The sequence below is a fragment of the Anneissia japonica genome, unplaced genomic scaffold, assembly GCF_011630105.1.
Source record: "Anneissia japonica isolate Jap-2015-1 unplaced genomic scaffold, ASM1163010v1 scaffold3251_len166973_cov107, whole genome shotgun sequence".
Taxonomy (NCBI): domain Eukaryota; kingdom Metazoa; phylum Echinodermata; class Crinoidea; order Comatulida; family Comatulidae; genus Anneissia; species Anneissia japonica.
The window spans coordinates 75,516-94,265 of NW_022689362.1; the positions used below are offsets into that span (position 1 = coordinate 75,516).

Genomic DNA, 18,750 nt, shown 5'->3' on the forward strand with positions numbered 1-18,750 from the left:
CCTAGGGCCTAGGCTAGCCTACCTATAGCATTGAAGTACTTATTATTAAAAGTTGAACATTTTAAAAATATCATTATGAGAAAATAATATGAATAAGGTAGATAAACCAGATTGAACGATCAAACGATCTTCTATTGAGAGAAAGATAACATGCCATCCTGTAGTGGTTGGTGAATGACTTGGGGATCATCTTAATAATTAAACACTCACGCATGTAGATGTCTGAAAGCTAGCTAGAGTGTACTCTCTGGGCTGCGGTACCTCCTGTGCAGGGATTGTCTCGAAAGTTCCGCTTTTTTTTTTTTTTTAAAGAAAATGTTTTTCTTGCTAATTCTCCACTAGACAACCGGGCAACATGAGGAGTAAATAGGCTAGCCCAGAGCGGTTTTTACTAGACATTGTACGCCGGGCTAGTACTAAATCGAGCCCTGCTGTCCCCATGGATTATTATGCCACAAAGAAGACATGAAAGAAAAAGAGAAGAGATTTTTAAAAATTGAAAAAAAAAACAAAAACAAGAAAAATAATAAGAAATAACAAAAGGAAGGAAAGAAAAAAAAAGAAAGAAGTAAAATAGTGGAAAGAAAATGACAATGAAAAAACTAAAAGAAAGGTAAGTATGAAAAATGAAATAAGAAAAAGAATGAAACAATATTAAAAAGAAAATAGATATTAAAGGGATAGTAAAGAAAAAAGGTGCAAGGTAAAAAATTCAACCTTACTGGAAGGAAAGGGAAAGTATTTCATGGAAAGTTTCAATTGTTTTAGGAATATTTCTAAGAAAATTGCAAATTTCTGTTAATTATTAACAGATATACACAATATAAAAAAGAAAAACATGAGCAGTAGTAATGTGCTAGCTAAACTGTCTAGTCAATTCAATTCAATTTTTATATTATTTCAAAACACGATTAAACAATCATTTTGCTTACTTTCTGCTGATACTTTGTTAAGAACGAAATAAATTGTTTGGTAGAGGCCCATTACTAGTTGCTTATGAAATAACTCTGCTTACCGTCTACTACATTCAGTGAGAAACGTTCCCAATTCCAGGCTCCTCCTTGTAGACACACACCAAGGTTGCCAGACACAAAGTCATTTGACTCTTTGTACGCCGCCGATATGAACAAAAGTAGGTCAGAAGCTGACTGGCTCGTTCAGTAAATAAATGGTAGTAAAGGAGTTGCTTTCTATATTATTTCATTTAATTAGGTTTCAAAATTTGCTGTGAGACCTATTTGTTTGTTTTTTTGTAAATGTCAAGATGTTGCTCATTGAGATGCATGTTGTTAAACTACTGTATAGCTGCTCCGCGAAGTCTGGCTAAGGTTATCATCAAAGAGTATTTTATACCCTTTGTTATCATCAGCCATGTGATTGAAGAAGCGTAATCTTATTTCATAATGTATGAGGTTTAGGTAATTCGTTTGGTATTAATAAAAGATGTCTGCCTTAATACCGGTAGTACTTTGAATATAATCATCCAGATGATGCCTAATTGTATTTATTTACGATCTATTTAGAGTTAAATTTTGATTATTGCTTGATCTGGGCCGTTTACATCGTATGAGTCAATATTGTATACGATCGTTTGAAATTTCGGTACATAGTCTATTTTATGAACAAATACGTTAAGGAAACGTTCACAATTACGAGGAGGTAGAGGTTAAGAGTAGTACTCAATAAAATAGTAAAAAATCGTGCAATCCGATGTTTTTATACCAGTCTCCTTCGCTTTGACGGTGATCGCTTATTTACCAAGAATAAGATGAGCGCACATCGACACGGTTTTAGTGTACAACGTCACACTTTAACAGTCTAGGTCATGCTGATTGGTTGATACAGTACATGTAAAATGAATGATAACATGTTTTGCGTACTGCCTGACTGAAAATAATGGGCTGTACAAGTTGTAAATAATTGGGATTTGGAGGGAAACCACCTTCCTGCCGCTTACAAAATTTACTCGCGCTATCAAATGACCTTGTCGCATTGAGCGCGACAAAGTTGAATTCCTTGTCGCACCTTAAAAAATTAGGTCGCAAATGCGACCAAATAACCCTTAATTTCAAGTCCTGAACTAGACAACATTGTTGAAATAAATATATACCACATACATAATTTGATATTGCAACAGTATTAGGTAGGTAGTCTATTTAGCTGTTCAGTGAATGGTGTATCTATTAAATCTGACAATATTGCATGTTGTTACTAAATTTGTGGAGTTTTCTCAGTATTATTATTGACATTGTAGCTTTGTATTGTTTATTAGCCATTCCGACCATATGTTTTACAGTACTATTAATAATAATAATAATCAATATTTATAAAGCACCTAATATTAATAAATGTCCTAATGTCATAATTCAATGTTAGTCGTAGTGGCAATGAAGTAAACAAACTTATTATTACTCGCCCGCTGCGCTGTATTGGATATTTTGGCTCCATTCTTCGGGGCCCTGTTCACCTCTGGCTTGCTTAATCAACTGACACTGAGTAGTAACACATATTGTAGGGTCTGAATTGTTTACAAAGCTACTTATTTTTTTATCTTTTAGTGGAACATTTGTAAATCTACAACAGTTTGATTGCAAGTATTTAGTAAATGTAGCTGTGAGAAGTAGAGCTCATGTCAGAAAGTATGGAGGAAACAGGTAAATACTAGTAATAAATATTGTTGGCATTTTTGCACTATTTTAAAGGACTTCACTTTAATTCCCTGGTCATTTACATTCTATATTGTCGTGATTCACAGTTTAATTGTAATCTTATCTCTATGTTTTAATTTCAATGTTCCTGTCTGTCATCTCTGTAAAAACAGTTTGCTCATTTGAAATGATGAAATAAACTATTAACTTCCAATGAGAAACTGATAGAGGAAAGTAGTTTTCATCTGATTTATAGACATTTTACTTTAAAAAATCCTTAAATTGGTTACCAGCCAATTTAAAGATCTACGCAAAAGAAATTAAAGCTGCTTTCACATAGAGCTGCAATATGGTATTAATACCGTTTTTCGCAAACAGCAGCATTCTATGTTAAAGGGTAAATACGCCTAAACGCCGGCTTAGGTTAGACTTCTTTGGGACCTAGTCAAAATACCGCATTAATACCGTAGCGGTTCATTGGCGTTTAACGCACTGAAGCATAACAAATCAGAGGTCAAAGTGTGAAACATTTTTGTTGAAGAGTTGGTTTTTAGATTAAGGTTGCCAGTATAAAATTGCGCCCTCTTTGTTTACAGACGCAAAATACTCCTTTTGTGCCAGACCCCTTTCAGGCAAGATACTGTATTTATACTGGATTTTTACTAATTGTGTGAAAGGGTCTACACCGGCAATAGCACCGGCATGACTATGGTATAAATGCGGTATTTTCTGTCTGAAAGGGGCTTAATACACAAAAGCTGACTGAAAATTGATTGGGGAATTTTTTCTTTTGATTCAAATTTTAATTTAAGTTTTACTTAAATAGACAAATGAAGCTATTCAAATGTGGAATTAAAATTTTTAATTTTTTAGCTCATGACTGAATAATAGTACGTAAAGCCATGATAATGATGTTGTATTTTTAATTATATCGTAATTTGATGCAATAACAAAAAAGTGCTTTTGGATTTGTTTGTAAAGATGCCCCATCATGATAATGATGTTGTATTTTTAATTATATCGTAATTTGATGCAATAACAAAAAAAGTAACAAAAAAAGTGCTAATCTGCCACTCTTCCCTGGAGAGTGACACAGCTAATCATCTGTGATTTACAACAATTTAATAATAATAATAATATATAGTTTTTTTTTTTCAATATTCTAAAATGAATATAAATAATTTTATTGAAACTTTTTCAAGCATTTCTTGGGAGCACAGTTTTAATAACGTAAATAACATTAATGATGTATGGAAGGAATTTAAACTAGTTTTTCTCAATAATATTTATAAACTTGTATCTCACAAAAATCAAATAAGAGACCAAAGAAACCTTAGATATCGGATTAAATAATTAAAATGACTTTTTAAAACAGACTCCACAAACTTGCTGTTAGTATGAACTGCCTACTAAGTGGGAAGCCTACAAAGTTTTTAGAAATATACTAAAATACAAAATCAGAAGCTCATTTCTGATCTTGCTGACAATGTTCAGATAATGGTAAAGCATTTTGCTCTTACATTCGTTCGTGTAAAATAAAACCATATGCTTCAGAATTTGTAATAGGAGGGTCACTTACTGATGATCCCAACTAAATAGCTAATGCTTTTAATCAACATTTTTCGTATGTTTACTCAGATGAAAAGGCACCAATAAGGCCACCAATTAATTTATGTGAAGATCATCAATGTAGACCTTCTCTTAGCAATGTAAAAGTTACTCCATCGGAAATTCTTAAATTAATAAACTAAAATATAGAAAATCACCTGAACCTGATGGAATTTACATCTTCTATGTTAAAAATAAGTGAAATATATTTTATAGAAACTTAATGTAGAATTTTTAATTTATCTCTTGAACTTACGATCCCGATGGATTGGAAATTTGCAAATATTATTCCACTTTTTAAAAGTAAAAGATCCTGTTTAAAAAATTACAGGCCGATCTCCCTTTGTTCAGTGGGGGGAAACTGCTAGAGAGGGTTGTGGCAGACAAAATCACAGGTTTTATGTCCACTTTCTACCATGTCTTCTGGGGTTCCCCAAGGTTCTGTCCTTGGTCCTATATTTTTAATTTATTTGTTTCTGATCTTCCCGTCTTTATTGACTCTTGTATGACCTTGTATGCTGACGATACTGTTTTGTACCGGGCTATTCGTTAATCTGACGATGAACATACTCTTTAGCAAGATCTTAACCATATTTGCGAATGGAGTGAGAAGAGTGGAATGGTTCTTAATTCTGCAAAATGCAAATATTACAAATTGCACGCTCTGTAATCAGAAGAAGATCTGATAAAAGTTATTCTGTAAACGGGTCTGCACTTGCTATTGTTGACTCACATAATTACCTTGGTATTGTTTCGTCTGATCTTGGTTGGGGTAAAAATGTCGCTCATGTTGCTTTAAGAGCTTTAAGGCTTTTAGGTTTCATCAAAAGGTTAGTTCTGTGCAATAATCCATATACTACTTTTAAGTTATATACTGTGCTGGTGCGCCCCATAATGGAGTTTGGTGTTCCAGTATGGCTACTGTGGTGTTGTGATTATTTACAATATGGCAGTAGCGCCACCTATTGGTGTTAATGTTGGAAACTTAGAGAGGAGCCATAATGATGATGAGTGAATAAAGGCAGAGAACCATATGATGAGTTCTAGTGTTTGAACTTCATTTAATGTATGCGTAGTTACATGATATACTACCGACAGTACAACATTACATTGGCGACGAGGATCATCACCCTACATGGCAGAAGAGATAAAAGTTAGTCAAATCTCCTACCTTTACCTTTACCCATAGTCATGCTGATCGTCCCTGACGATGGGACAGATGGATAAGGCATTTTGAGATTGGCCTAATAGCAAATAACATAACCGATGATAATAGGAAGAAAGCACTATTATTATTTTATGGAGGCCCAGATCTCCAGGATGAAGTAGATGTTCTATTAAAACAACCTACTTCCAGGCCTAGACCTACAACTGCCGCGGCAGATGGCTCTAGTGCAGCAGTGACGTCACAACCAGGTGCGTCTTCGAGTAGTGCGTCGGGATCGAGTAGTAGTACAAGCAGAGCTACTGCTACGCCAAGTTATGATATAGTAAAGAAACTCTTAAGCTTCCATTTCAATCCCCAAAATAACAAAGATTATGAATCATTGGTTTTTAGAAGGCTTCTGCAAAACAAGGGTGAACTCATGCAAGAATATTATACCAGGTTGCACCAACAGGCAGTTAAATGTGATTTTTCTGACATTGACCGAGAAATTAAAACTCTGATATTAGCTGGATGTGCTTCAGATAAATTTCGGCGAAAGCTGTTAGAAAAAGAAAGAACATTAAATGACATCTTACTGTTAGCACGATCAAATGAACAAGCAGAATTGCAGTCAACAGACATTGCACAAAGTACAAGTAAAGACAGTGTTAATAGACTGTATGATAAACGTAAAAAGGTATCACATAGGCCTAACAGTAAAGATATGGTGAAACAATGTACATATTGTGGTAGAGATCATGAAATAAGAAAATGTCCGGCATACGGCAAAGTTTGTAAGAAGTGTCACAAACGTAATCATTTTGCTAACGTATGTAGATCACCTGAAATGAAACAAACAAACAAGTTTACTAGACCTAAGGTTCATACTGTAATACATGACAGTAGTGAAGAATATGATACAAATTGTAGTGAAAATGGTCATAATGAGTATGTATTTGGTATCCCAGAAAGTAAACTTCTCAGTAGTACAATTAGAGTTGATAATGAGTTTGTCAGATTCATTATAGATACGGGTGCCTCAGTTAACATTATGGCAAGTGAAGTATTTGATAACTTTAAGAAAAAGCCTATGCTTCAGAAAACTCATGTTAAAATTTATGGTTTTGGTAGTGACGAACCATTGAAAACTAGAGGTGTTTGTAAGGTAACGTTCCATGCAGAAAATGAGGTAAAATGTGAGGATGATGTTTACATTGTTGATGGCAATGTTGGTAACATACTCTCATGGATGTCGGCGGAAAAGCTTAACTTGGTTAAAGTGACTTGTAACAATAATGTAATGGATATTAGAGCTACAAATATTCCTACTAATAATGCAACAAATGTTACTGATAATGATGATGGTGTACAGTCCATACACTCAGAAATTGTTGACAAGTACCCAATTTTTGACGGGATTAGAAAATTTAAAGGGGTTGAAGTTAAACTACATGTTGATCCAACTGTAAAACCCACACAGCAAAAACACAGAAGGATTCCATTTCACATAAGAAAAGATGTAGATAAGGAGTTAAATAGATTGATGGATTTGGATATAATCGAAAAGGTAGAAGGTCCAACACCCTGGGTAAGCCCAATCGTCGTTGTACCAAAAGGTAATGGGTTTATAAGAATCTGTGTTGATATGAGACAGGGTAATAAGGCGATTTTCAGAGAACGTCACCCAATCCCCACATTAGATGACGTAGTAAGTGACCTTAATGGTGCCACTGTGTATAGTAAATTAGATGTACGATCAGGTTACCATCAGTTCTAGATTTCTTACTACCTTTACCACTCATTCCTGTCTATATAGATATAAAAGGTTGATATTTGGTGTCAATGCAGTTTCAGAAATTTTCTCAGCTGAAGTAGGAAAACTGTTGTACGGGCTTAAAGGCTGTAAAAATATCTCGGACGACATTGTTATTTTTGGACGAAATGAACAAGAACACGATGAAAATTTGAAAGCGACCTTAGAGCGACTACAGCAGCATGGAGTTACGCTAAACAAAGAAAAATGTGTGTTCAGAACACATGAAGTAAAATTCTATGGTCATATTTTCAACAGTAAGGACTTGGCAGTTGATCCCCAGAAAGTTGAAGATATTCAAAACGCTCCACGACCAACGAATGCAAGCGAAGTTCAATCTTTTCTCGGACTAACACAATATGTGGCGAGATTTATCCCCGATTATGCATCACTGACAACATCGCTGCGTGAATTGATGCGAAAGAATGTCTATTTCAAATGGACAGACATCCAAGAACAAGCTTTTATTAAACTTAAAGCCGCCCTCATCAGCCCCACAGTGATGACATACTTCGACATTCAGAAAGACTCGCAGGTGTTAGTGGATGCAAGCCCAACAGGATTAGCCGCTATGCTCTGCCAAGATGGCAAAGTTATAAGATACGCTAGCAGATCGTTGACCGGTGTAGAACAGCGATACTCGCAAACAGAGCGGGAAATGTTAGCTGTCGTTTTCGGTGCTGAAAATTTTCATTTGTATTTATATGGAGCAAGATTTCAGATAATGACTGACCATAAACCATTACTCAGCATATTCAACCATAACAAGCCAATGAGCACACGAATTGAACGCTGGAGGTTAAGATTAATGCCATATAATTACGAGTTGGAGTACCAACCTGGACACAACAACCCGGCTGACTATTTAAGTCGACACCCAAACAAGACAACACAAGTCACTGAAGAACAGCAAACTGTTGCGCATGTTAATTATATTGTACGCAACGCAATCCCAAAGGCGATGAAACTGAGTGATATTGAGGCTGAAAGCAAAGTTGATAGCCAACTACAGAAATTGAAACAGGCAATTGAACAGAATAATCATGCGTTGTGGAACAAAGCTGAACTTCGCGAATTTAAGCAGTTAAAAGATGAGTTGACAGTAACGGACGACATCATACTCAGAGGACATACTATAGTTATACCCAAATCATTACGTAATAAAGTGGTAGAAATCGCACACGCTAGTCATCATGGCATTGTGAAGACGAAGGCCTTAATTCGAGAAAAGGTCTGGTTTCCAGGGATAGATAAATTAGTCACGGGAAAGGTAAAAGAATGTGTTACATGTCAGGCATCAAATGCGCAAAATGCAGAATGCATTGAACCCTTAAAAATGTCAAGCATGCTAAAAGCACCCTGGAAGGAAGTTCAAATGGACTTTAAAAGGCCATTACCAAATAGAAAATATCTTTTGGTCGTATACGATTTATATAGCCGTTTTCCAGAGGTCGAAATTGTAACATCGATGTCGGCACAAGCAGTATTGCCAAAACTCGATGCTATACTAGCACGACAAGGAATTCCAGAGATCATCCAAACCGAAACGGTCCGCCATTCACAAGCAATGAATTTCGACAATACGCAGAATATCACGGGTTTAAACATAAACAAATAACACCATTGTGGCCACGTGCAAATGCGGAAGTAGAACGATTCATGTCAAATTTAAGAAAACTCTCTTAATAGCAAGTATCGAACACCGAAACACACAAGTGTTGTACGAATACTTGCGACAATACAGAGCAACGCCACACACTACAACACAGATATCCCCAATGGAACTTTTGAATGGGCGAAAAATGTCTACTCGCTTACCAGAGATAACTATAGCTAGAAATGACGATGAGATTCGTAAAGTCGATGGAAAAGATGTGTATAAGAGACAGGTATAAAGGAAATAGATGATCCCTTAAGTGACGTAGAGCTGGATAGTATTGTAGAAGGTGATTCTATAACCGAAGAAAGTGGGGGAAAGGAAAAAGGGAAAACTTTGTCAAAGCAAACAATAACAAGAAAGAGTCTTAGAAACAGAAAAATGCCAAAAAGGTATAATGAGTTTATAATGAACTAAGCAAGCAAGTTAAGATTTATAAATCTAGATTGACAAGTTACATTGATAGTGATTTTGTCACAACCAAGAAGTTTTAGTTTTGTGTTTATAAAGAAAACAGTTGTTCAGAGTTTTAACAGGGAAATGTTTAGTGTTATAAAAGTTATTGAGTTAAGGTTCTATTCGAGGTTAAGGGGGATGTGGTGTTGTGATTATTTACAATATTGGCAGTAGCGCCACCTATTGGCGTTAAGGTTGAAAACTTAGAGAGGAGCCATAATGATGATGAATGAATAAAGGCAGAGAACCATATGATGAGTTCTAGTGTTTGTACTTCATTTAATGTATGCGTAGTTACATGATACACTACCGACAGTACAACATTAAAGCTACCTCATCAACTCTGCCATGTAGACACATTAGAATGAATTCAAAGACAAGCAACACGGATGTGCTTTGCTCGCACAGTTATTAAATATACTTACAGCGATAGATTAATTCATCTTAAATTGCTTTCTGTTAAACAGATTTCAATTTTTAGCTATATCTTATATTTGTAAATGTTTATTTGGTCACTATTTAGTTGATGTTTTTTCTTATATTTCAATCAATACTCGTCATACAGATCATCTCAAATTTATTCACTCCTTTTCTCGAACGACTTGTTTTCAAAATACAGTATTTAATGTTTTCCCTAGATTTTGGGAGACTATCCTTTCCAAAATTAGGGATCTCCTTGTAATTTATATAAATTTATTTACTAGGAATTTTAAATCTCATTTATCAACACGTGCATATGATGATTAGCTGTTCTTTGTTGTGAGTTTTTGTATGTATAAGGAGAAATAAATGAAATGCTATTTTGATGCAAGTTCTTTCACGAGTATTTGGGAACGTACTGAGTATTCGGTACAAAAACATGTTAGGTAGGGCAAAACATCATTCTTAAGAATATATTGTTATTTGTTTTGAACTATTTCAGATAAAATCATCAAAGATGCCCTAACAACAAGACAGAAACATATATATAGGGATGTGAATCGAATAACACCAGCAGTCTGGCATCATCATTACGAAATAGATATTGCAGAAGTGTTCACTGAACTCAACTTGCTGCAATCCAGAAAAATAGACAGAAAAGCACCTCACAAGTCGACATATAAAAAAAAGGAAGAAAAACCCACATCATTAAAAGATGCATTAGATGTTATTAAATCAACAGATTCATGTAAGGTATTAATAACAGGGAAGGGAGGAATGGGCAAGACTACCATCCTTAGATATATTGCTCATCAGTGGGCTACTGATGAGGAACATGTCTTTGCTGATAAATTACTGTTTATGATGAATATCAAAGAAATTAAAGCAAGTGTCACGTTCTTGGACATGATTATGAAAAAAATTGATTCAATTAGAATAATTAAAGAGAATGATTTGAATGATTCAGTTGAAAGATTCCTGGTCAAACATGACAATGAAATAGTAATTTTGTTAGATGGATATGATGAGTTAGAAAGGAATGCTAAAGACCCATTTGATCTATTTGAAGGAAGTGAATTGCAAAAAAGCACTGTGGTGATAACATCTCGACCTGAAAACACAGCTGATTTAGTTAAATGCTGTGATGTACACATTGAAGTAAAGGGTTTCAGTGCAAGAAACATAAAGAAATATATTCATAAGTATTTTCAAATTATTGGTGCAACCGAAGTTGGTGAATTGCTAATAAAAGAGTTCAGACTTGATTCAGAGTATACAATGTATTGGGGTGGTGATCACAAAGAAGCATTTGAATTGTGTTCATCTCCACTGTTCTTGCTTACAATTTGTACCATGTGGCAACACAAACGTGCTCTTCCCATATACTTGTTAGATCTCTTCAAAGAACTCATTTATTGTACTCTCAATCAATACATACACAGGACTGGCATTGGATCTGTGGTTGATAATTTTGACAGAATTCCAGATAAATATATGTCTGCCCTTTTAGTTTTAGGAGAATGTATGTATAAAGGACTAAAGCAAAATCTTTTAGTTATTGACAAATACGATTTGTCAAAGGCGACAAAGAATGAAGAAATAACATATTTAGCACTGGAACTAGGGTTTGTTTATGAAGATGCCCCAATTAATCCAGGTGATGTAAGGGAAATTTATACACCCCCACACAAACTCATTTCAGAGGGTCTAGCAGGCCTGTACCTGTCTACACAAATTGACAAAGATAGTTTAAAACTTTATGAATTTGAAGAAATGCTATCTAATAAATATTTAGATATGGCGAGGGTGTTTGCAATAGGATTTCTAGGTAGAGATGCGGATAAGTTGCTGAAACCATGGTTAAGAACAAAGGCCTCAGGTTTTTTTTCAATAGCACAATGTTTGAAACATGTAGAGAGAGTGCATGAAGATGATATTCTACAGAAATTGGATCATCACATGTCCTACAATACCTATGATATGGAAGCATACAGTAACCAGAAGTGTGAGTCAATTGGAAGTCTTCTAAATATCGTCAGAGACATTTCAGGTATGCATTTATTTATATGTTGTAAAGATGAGCCAAACCAGTTACTCGTTCCAAAAATCTATTTTTAGTTATTAATACAATGAGAGCTATAAAATGGTAAAAGAAAAATTTAAATCCGACATTTCGTTATGAAGTTACAGGAGTTTAAACATACAGCTGTTTAAAGAACAATATTTGAGAAATAAGCCTTAAAAATTTGATTTTGGGCATTTTTTAGGTAGAAACCATGACCAAATCATTAACAATCGTCATTTTATGTGGCCATGGTGTAGCTAAGGAAAGTTTTGGTTTTCTGAGCATGTGCAGATTGTGCTTTTTGCCTCATTAGCATAACAATACCGTACATAAGGCTAATTCAAGAAAGATGGCTTTAGCGGCCAGCTTCCTATCCTGGTGACAGTTAAAAGTCTTTGGTATACCAAGGTTAGTTTAGTAAAGTGATCTAAAAAATTTTGACATTCCAGCATCTTTTGGCCATTATCTCTAAAACAGGATTTGCGACAAGTGACTGGTTTGGCTTGTCTTTTATTATTTATTCTTTCTTTCGACTGGATAGCATTTTCCAATAGCGCAGTACTGCTTTTCAAAATGGCCCAGTCTTCTTAAAGTTAAGAATACAACAGTTAAAATTATTAAGTTAGAGTTAAAATATTATACAGAACAAAAAATTAAGAAGAATAAAAGAAAAAAGAAAAACCCAAATTATACATGGGGGTTTAGCAATGTTTTATACAAAAAATGGCCTTTTTACCCAAAAAGTAGGTTGTTACAAACATAAAATTATAATTTTTTTTTACTAAGATACCAGGTGAGTCATATTCTACATGATTCAATCACTATCACAAGGTTTGGATTGGGTTTGTTGTGTTTTTTTGGAGGTTTTGCAGGGTTTAGCAATACCCCAGTTGGGTGTTTAAATTATTCCAGTTTAAGTTTGTGAGTGCTTCTGAACTTGAATCATATCTTGAGACCTTTGCAATAATTTTAGCAGCCCTATTTTACACAATATTTGAATTTTATTTTGTAGAGTTTGATTGCATTGTCCCCACAAACATTGCAATAATTATAATGTGGTGCAATTATTGACTTGTTTATAACATCAATTTGTTTATTCCAAGTTCGATTTTTATCTATGATTACCCCTAGGTGTATACAGTAATCATCATTCTTTATGTTTACATCATTGATGTTTATATTTAGATTTGAGTAATTAATTTTTGATGAGTACTTATAATCGTATATTCAGTTTTGTTGACATTTAAAGTAAATATGTTTTTTATTAGCCAGTTTTTAACATTTATTAGATCAGAATTTAATATATTTGCTATATCATTTACATTCCCTGCAATACAATGGATTACTGTATTATCTGCATAAATACTTGTTTTACAATTAGAAACACAGTTTGGGAGGTCGTTTATGTAAACAGTAAAGCATAAATATTAATGATCCAAGCCTTGTGGTATCCCGCAAGTGCTACGGCAGCTTTCTCTTCGATTATTTTAGTTACGTGTGTTTCGGGTTTGCAGATAATTTTTAAACCATTTTATTACATGTGGATAAAGATGGAAGTTGTTTAGCTTATTAATTAAATGATCATGGTCAACAGTGTCAAAAGAGCTTTTAAGATCTAACATTACTAATCCTATAAGATTACCTTTATTAATCGCGTCAATCCAGTCTTCAGTAATGTTTAACAGAGCGGAAGTAGTTGAGAAATTTGGTCGGAATCCTGATTGTTGTTTATAAATTAGAGGGTCAATGAAAGGATATATTGAATCAAAAACAGCACGTTTAGATAAAATGGACAAAATAGACACGGGACGATAATTACATGACTCTTTGCGATCACCATTTAAAAAAATTGGATATCCTTGCATTTTTCCACAAGTTAGGGAAGGTTCCAGTTTTTAATGACAAATTTTTTTTTTTCAATTGGGTGTGCATACAAAATCAGGGCAGTCAGACCCTTTGCAATTCTATACTCTTTATGACTATATAAACCCATAAACACACTTTCTCATTTGATGTTGTGAATAACCTGAAGCTTACCACAACAATAAAGATGATAATAGATAACTACTACTGCAGGAACAGTAGATGGTTTATTTTGATTTTTCTATGCAATGATGAACATCATTCATTCTGTATCAGTGGTCACTGGCAGTAAGAATTTCTAGTATTGTAGACCTACCATTTAGCAGCCAGTTGTCTCACTGAGTGATTGGTATGTTGATCCTACAGTAGAAATAAGGCTGGTTTGCACCATTAATTATTCTTCAGACTATTCTAATGGAACAATTATTCCGGGCCGAGCCCATCGTTACACTTGAGTTGACCCACCAATATTTGTCTGGGAGAAAGCTTGGATATCTTGTTTTATACATATTCAATTTAGAATGGAAACTGGAAATGGTATCTAGCAAAATAAAGAAGAACTGGAAGAAAATTGGAACACTCTTAGGGTTTACAAAGGTAGAGCTGAATGTTATTGATAGGAAGTACTTACACAAGGCCAGCCTGGAGATGCTACGGAGGTTGACAGTCAAGATGGATATTTATGAATTTATAACCATCATTGACGCACTGGAATCATCAAAAGGTATAAAACTTTCTTATTATTCGGAAGTTGAAAGTATTGAAAACAAGTTGAGTTTTCTGCTGTGCTTTTCTTCTAAACCTGAATTAGTAGCAGGGGTGGCACCAGGATTTGCGTGAAAAAAAAAAAGGAAAACATACCAACGGATCACAAGTTGGTAGTTTTTTTTTATTATAAATAATCACAAAATGTTCTCTTGGAGCAAATAGAAACATAAATGTTCCAAGCAACTTGGCACCAAAATTAACTTTCTACCACATGTGGTTGTTGTGATATAAGGACCTTGTCCTATGGCTATGAACTTTAACCCTGACATTTGACATTTTGAAAATGTGTTATCAAGCCAAATTATAGTCAGATAAAAACCCTAAATATCCACTATTACATTTTGTAGTATGATTAATTTTTTTTTTTTTTTTTTTTTTTTTGAGCATGTTAAACAAATAAATGTTTTTTTGAATTTACAAAAGAAAAGGAATTTAACATTTAAAATATTATGTTCAGCATTATTTGTTGTGTGCATGTTTAATTAGACTAGGTTAGAAGTGATTACACATATATAACAAAAGTCTGTCTGTATGAATAAAGATATAATTTATGTTCGAAAATATTAGCTAATAACGTTAGAAAATATTAGTAAAACGAATAAATATGTTAGATACAATAACAGTATGGATGCATTAAACAAATATCGTTAGAAATCTTTAACAGAATAAATTTTAATAATATGAAAAAATGTATTAATATTATGATCAAATTATTAAACATGTTTTAAATGCCAATACAATTAATTTTGACATATAAATAATAAAAATATAAGGGTTTCAACAATATTAAATAATACACATTATAAATTACAAAAACGAATGATTTGGACAAATAATATACAGACGTCGGTAATGATTTTTAAAAATTTATCCAACTTTATTTACCGAGGGTGACTCAAAACAGCTGTATGCTGACAATCATGGGGTCGGCTCTCACATAAAACATACAACAATCACAAAATCAATACAGAAAAATATAAAAAGAGAGTAATATACAATTAAAATTATATGAATTATCAATCAATAATTTATGTACAAAGATACAATGCATTAAAAACTCAATTTAATATAAGAATAATAAAGAATACAAAATCTATGAAAACGTTACGATTACCTTGTAATTCTATATACATAAAAAAGTAAGTAAACAAGGTAAAAATGTTTTGGTCTGAGTTGTCATCTGGGCCGAGTTGGTTTGGGGCCAAGTTGGTTTTCGGTTTGAGTTGGTTTTGGTCCGAGTTGTCATCTGGGCCGAAATGACCTGCTACCATGTCTTTTAATCCCTGGTGGTCTCTGGGTTCCTGCGTGGTAATCTAATATCTGGCACCTGGATTTCCTAACCCTTGATAATATCGTGATTCTAGGTTCCTGTGTGCTGAGCAATTGCTTTGGACCTACCTGAGGTCTATGAAAAAATAATTGGGGTTTCGCCAAATAAAAGCAAATTTGGTGTGTGCTAGACTTTAGACCAATTTTTCATGATTCCATATATTTTCTCGTATAACAGCAGTGTGATAAACATCTACCAACCTTTAGGAACCTTATCAATATTGAAATAGCTTTGAAGTTTTATTGTTGGAATATAGACAATAATTAAACTTAAAACTTGGCATCCGTGAAGGTTTTTAACATGTGCCAAGAGTTACAGGAATTCAAGAAGGTTAGGAACCACTGACCTAGACCATCCTAAAGTAACTATAATAATATTCAAAATTTACATTTTGTATGTGTAATTGCACATAAGATTTAGCTAATTTTGAATTTAAAATTGTTAATAAAATTGCCGTAATCTTGTAGTGTTTTACTTATTGTACTTTAATACATGAGGTGCAGTTCTCTAATTCACAATATGACAGTTTATCTCAAAATATTTGTGTAATTTTCTACCTAGAAATTCCTGCAGAAATATTGGCTAGAGGGCCCTATGCATCAAAAGTTTATCAAGCTGCCTTAAAAGAGGGAGAGAGTGACTTCAACCTGGTTAGACTTATGGTAATGGGCCAAGAAAATGTGGGCAAGACCTGTCTGATCAACTCCTTATTAGGAAAGAAGTAAGTAATGTGTACAATAGTAGATATTATTAAAGTGAAAATAGTATAATACATACTCGAAGTATCGAAAGAATTTTGTGTCATTTCCAAAACCAAGTCTCTATAGGCAGACTCAGGATTGGCAATGGTCAGTGGCATAGTTACTGGTAGTGCAGCCAGTGCAAAGCATGGGCGTGCAGGGCTATTAGGGGCCCATTCATAAATATATGATAATTTAAAATAATTTCTAAAAAAAAAAAAAAAAAATGACCAGTGGGGCCCCTCAATATTATTCGATTTTTAGAGGAATAATTATTGATTACTGTGTTGATTTCAATTTAGTGGAACCCCAGCTGGCCCGACCTCCTATTTTTTTTTAAATTATAAAAATATGTGGGAAAAAGGAAATTATATTAATTAAATTATTAAGTCTGAGAGTGCCATTTCCAGCCATCTAGAAGTGTTATAATCATAAATTTTCTTACCTCAGCCCGGAAGCATGGTGGGGCTGAGGGGGACTGATCTTCTGCCTATGAAAATCCCTCCCTGGCCCCTCTATTTCAAATTCCCAGATCTGCCAATTTTACGTGCCACTAATTTTTTGTTGTTTAGTTTGGAACAGCTGCTGAGACCAAATATTCCCCTTAAAATAGTTACAAATTCGATTATATTAATGTTTATTACTAAACCTAGGCTTTTAGGAGTAGGGAGTAAAAGAAGCAATTCTTATGATGAATTTTCGGATAAATTTAGGGAATTCCCCTATCACATCAAAGGGCCCGGCAATTAATCTTGCACTCAGGCCCTTTCGCACCTAGCTACGCCGCTGGCGATGGTAAGCTGACATCGTGGTAGGTTGACATTGTGATGCACATCATGACAGATTGTTATTAGTGTCTATCTGCTGAGACTATCACCGAAAATCAGCATCGAATTGTAAATAATAATAATAGTTGTAAAATAATTCTGTATTAATTGTAAATTTAAGAAAATTCATATTTTTGTTGGGTTTTGTAAATTATTATTATTGTATTATATGTATTCGTTTTTATTACCTATTGTAACAATTAATGATTCTATTTTTGTAAGACTTTTAGATATTTGGTTTTGTTAGTCATTGTGAACCGCCTTGATCATTTATGAAAGGCGCTATATAAATTATATTTAATATTATTATTATTAATATAACTTGGTTGTTAGAGCATCAATATTTAATTCTGTAAAAGGCAAGTTCTGATAGAAATTGATAAAATTCTGGCATGTTTAATTACAAAGGTTTAAGGTGCATATTTCCCCACAATGTCAGGATGCAATGATGCATAACTATTTTTTTAATTGAAGATTTATTGAAGAACACATAATTACTGAAGTCATAGCCGTGACAACAACTCTCACATGTGATGAAGCTGATACTACCAAGTGGACAAAAAAGGAAATTGATCACAGTAAGGTTCATTTTTTAACCCAACTAGATTTTTGAGAGAGAGCAGCTTAGCTCAGTCGGCTAATCTGGTGGTAGCCACTGTGTGTGCGCTGAACCGTGGAGATATCTAGTTCCCCGGTTCAATTTTCATCATTGCCTCTCCTTGTGTTTCAGCTAGAAGCCTGAAATACAAGTTACTAGCGCACCGTCTTTCGGATGAGACGTTTAAGCCGTTGGTCCCGTGTGCATGGCCCACGTGCACGTTAAAGAACGCAGTGCACTCTTCGGAAAAGAGTAGGGGATTGTCTCCCGGTGTACTGCCCAATCACCAGAAGGACCCCACTGGAAATAAGTCTTCTTCTAGACTTTCGTGGGCTATCCTTAGTGTTTACACCGAATAAATCCAATCCAATCCATTTTGGACAATGGTGTCTGTAGGCTATGTTCTTGGATGTATATGAACACCCAGCCCAACCTGTTTGACCAGAAATATTGTTATTCTATATATTTTACATACTGTACTTGCCAATATTAATGTATTGATCAAGGGTAATAATCTTGAAAGCATTTAGAAGTTATTTTTGTTTGTCAACTTCAATATGAATGCTGCTGCCCAGTAGCTAGTCTAGCAAACTTTGGTTGGTTGCATTTTTTTTTGCTATATTTTTAAAAAATTGGATATGATGTAGAGTAGACATAGATAAATCAAAAAAGTATGTGCAACATTTTTTTTCATACGTAAGGGGGGTTGCCAGCCGTTTCAAAATGGCCGCCATTTTTTCCTAAAATTGTCACTAATATTGTAAATTTATGTCATTAAAATGCAGTATTCAATTGGAAATCCACTCATAA

At 34.1% G+C, this 18,750-nt stretch overlaps 1 long non-coding RNA gene across 1 annotated transcript in view; it reads left to right on the forward strand.

The window, feature by feature from the left end:
* The window catches only part of LOC117124668, a 10,909-nt gene extending 604 nt beyond the window's left edge, over positions 1–10,305 (forward strand). Inside the window, exons 2-3 of the long non-coding RNA XR_004447999.1 lie at positions 2,559–2,654; positions 10,252–10,305. This is a non-coding gene — a long non-coding RNA (uncharacterized LOC117124668). The remainder of the gene's footprint in view (positions 1–2,558; positions 2,655–10,251) is intronic.
* Positions 10,306–18,750: the final 8,445 nt, after the last annotated feature.